Here is a 2507-nt window from a genome sequence, read left to right as displayed (position 1 = left end):
GTGTTTCAAACATTTTTTATATTCATAATATCTACTAGAACCCTTGTTCGGACATATTTCTGTAAGTTACAGGTCTACAATTTAAAAAAAAAAAGAAATTCATGAAAGCCTGGATCACTTTTGGTACAGAAATCTAGACCTCAGTGTAACGCTCAGGAGGGTAATACAGTTATTTTGTATTGAATGCAATACAAAATAATTTCAAATTCTCATCGCGCCCTTAACGACAGCTGGACGCACCAACGTTCGTGCACTCCTTGGAAGGCAGATCTACGAAGAGGACACGGCCGGAGGATGGCAGAACACTAGAGGATGCCGATGGGACCAGGTAAGTGTTTATTTTTTTAGCTACCCCGAATGTGGTCTAGGGGTTACCGCTTTCAGCTTGTTGTGTTTTTTTTTTTTTTACCCCGAGCCACACTCGGGCTTACCGGTTGGGAGGTTAATGGGCTTTGTAATAATTTGAGACCAATATCCTTTGCAGCCCCTGAGTTCTTGTGTCTCTGGGCACAGGCTCAGACCTGTGATGGGAGAGTTGGCGGGTTCTGGCACTATGACATCACTCTGGGTTACCCCTTTGAGTGGCACACGGCTACCCACGCATGCGTGGTCCAGAGTCTGTGAAGTTAATGGTCTGTGACAACTTCTACCTACAGTAGTATCTCTAGTTGCTTAACTCTAGTCTTTTCTAAATAAAAAAACAGTGTAATATGTGTTTTATTTAACTCATTTTAAAACCAGAAAAAATGCAAATCCGTAGAATTGAAAGGGGGTTTACATTCCTTTACTCATTGCTTCAGGTGCATTGTACACAACCATAAGCTTGGTGTATTGGCATCTGACCTTGAGGTCAATCCGTTAAACCCTGGGCTACGTACACACATCAGATGATTCAGAAGATCGTATTACAAGCGAGAAGGAGAGAGCGCTCAGCTCGTTGCCGCTCCGTTGTTCTCTCCCCTCTCAATAGAGCAGAATGGCACTGTATGTCTAGCGCTCGTTCATGCATCTTTCAGTCTTTTGTCGTAGAAAAGGATCTTTCACATTACTTTCCAATGACAATTATAGAACGTGTGTACGCAGCCTTAGGCTGGATTCACACCTTAACATGTACACTTTCATATTTTGTGTTTGTGGGTTATTGGCACATTTGAAGTAGTTACCAAGACGCATAACATATATGGCAACAGATGTATGATGTCCACAGAGAGCAGTTCAATGCAATCTGGTAGATATTAATTGGGTGTGCCATTTAGTTGACACAGAGTGGCATTCTATTGGGTGGTACTAGGAAGAACTGGAATATGATGGTTGTGTTTAGTGTCAGTATTTGGTCTAAAGGCTATGATCCAATTTGGGTCATGGTAGATCTCCTTATGGAATCGGAGAGTTGACTGGTGCAGCCAACCCAAGAATTAAGAAAACATGTCTGCCTGGCTGCTTTGGAGCAAGGCAAACAGGCACCACAAAACGCACATCTTGATAATTTGTTTATGGGTTGTTTAACCCCCGTAGCGGTAATTCGAGTGACTCGGGGTCGATTTTACCTGCAAAAAGCAGTAATCCCGAGTCACACTCAGGGTCACTCTAAACTTAAAAAGAAAAACAGCTTACCTTATTCCTTTGGCGTCCCCCGTAGTCCTACTGGACCCCACAGGTCCTGGGGACGTGTCCACCTCTGTTCTCCTGCAGCGAACTGCAGAAACAATCTTCAGGCAGGAGCAGTGGCGGGAAATTCAAAAAAGTTTATATTGGATTCAATACAAAATAGCTGTATTGAGTCCAATACAAAGAAATCTTCATTTATATAATATTATGCATGCTTCTATACAGTTGTATTATATGTTTCACTATTTTTTAAATTTTTTTACCAGATTTTTGTGTTTTTTTTTTATTACTAAATTAATTAAACATTGAACATATTTCGGTGAGTTATGCCTAAGAATTCCAACCTACAATGTAAAATAAATTTCCAAGCAAAAAAAATGTAAACACTTTTTGCATGGAAATACGGACAGAATTGGAAAGCTAGGGGGTTAATGGTTAAATGGTCAGTGAGTGTAGGAAATGGCAGCGTAAGTGAGTGTGAATATTTGAGCTCCTTCAAGTCCCTGGTTATATACACCTTTTTCACTTGGCTTCTTGGTCACTGACACCATTTATTATTATACTATAATTATAAAGCGCCAATATATTACAAAATGCTTTACAAAGTCCATTATCATGTCACTTCCTTCTGAAGATTCCTGCAGAGCCACCTAAATGGGAACCCATTACTAATACCTGACTGGTATTCGGTAGAGAGGTTTGACATGCTGGGCATCGGATGCTGATCATTTGCCAGACTCATTATAAGCAGTATTACCATTACTTTTGCCTTTACCTCTGACATTTGTTGTTACATGCAGTGTCTCATCCTGGAGTGATATGACTTCTGTGCCCTATGTTGAGCTATAAGTTTTTTTTTTTTTTGTTTTTATTTTATTTTTTTTTTTTTTGGGGGGCCT

Source organism: Pyxicephalus adspersus, chromosome 2 (genome assembly GCF_032062135.1).
Source record: "Pyxicephalus adspersus chromosome 2, UCB_Pads_2.0, whole genome shotgun sequence".
Taxonomy (NCBI): Eukaryota; Metazoa; Chordata; class Amphibia; order Anura; family Pyxicephalidae; genus Pyxicephalus; species Pyxicephalus adspersus.
This window is presented reverse-complemented; position numbering follows the sequence as displayed.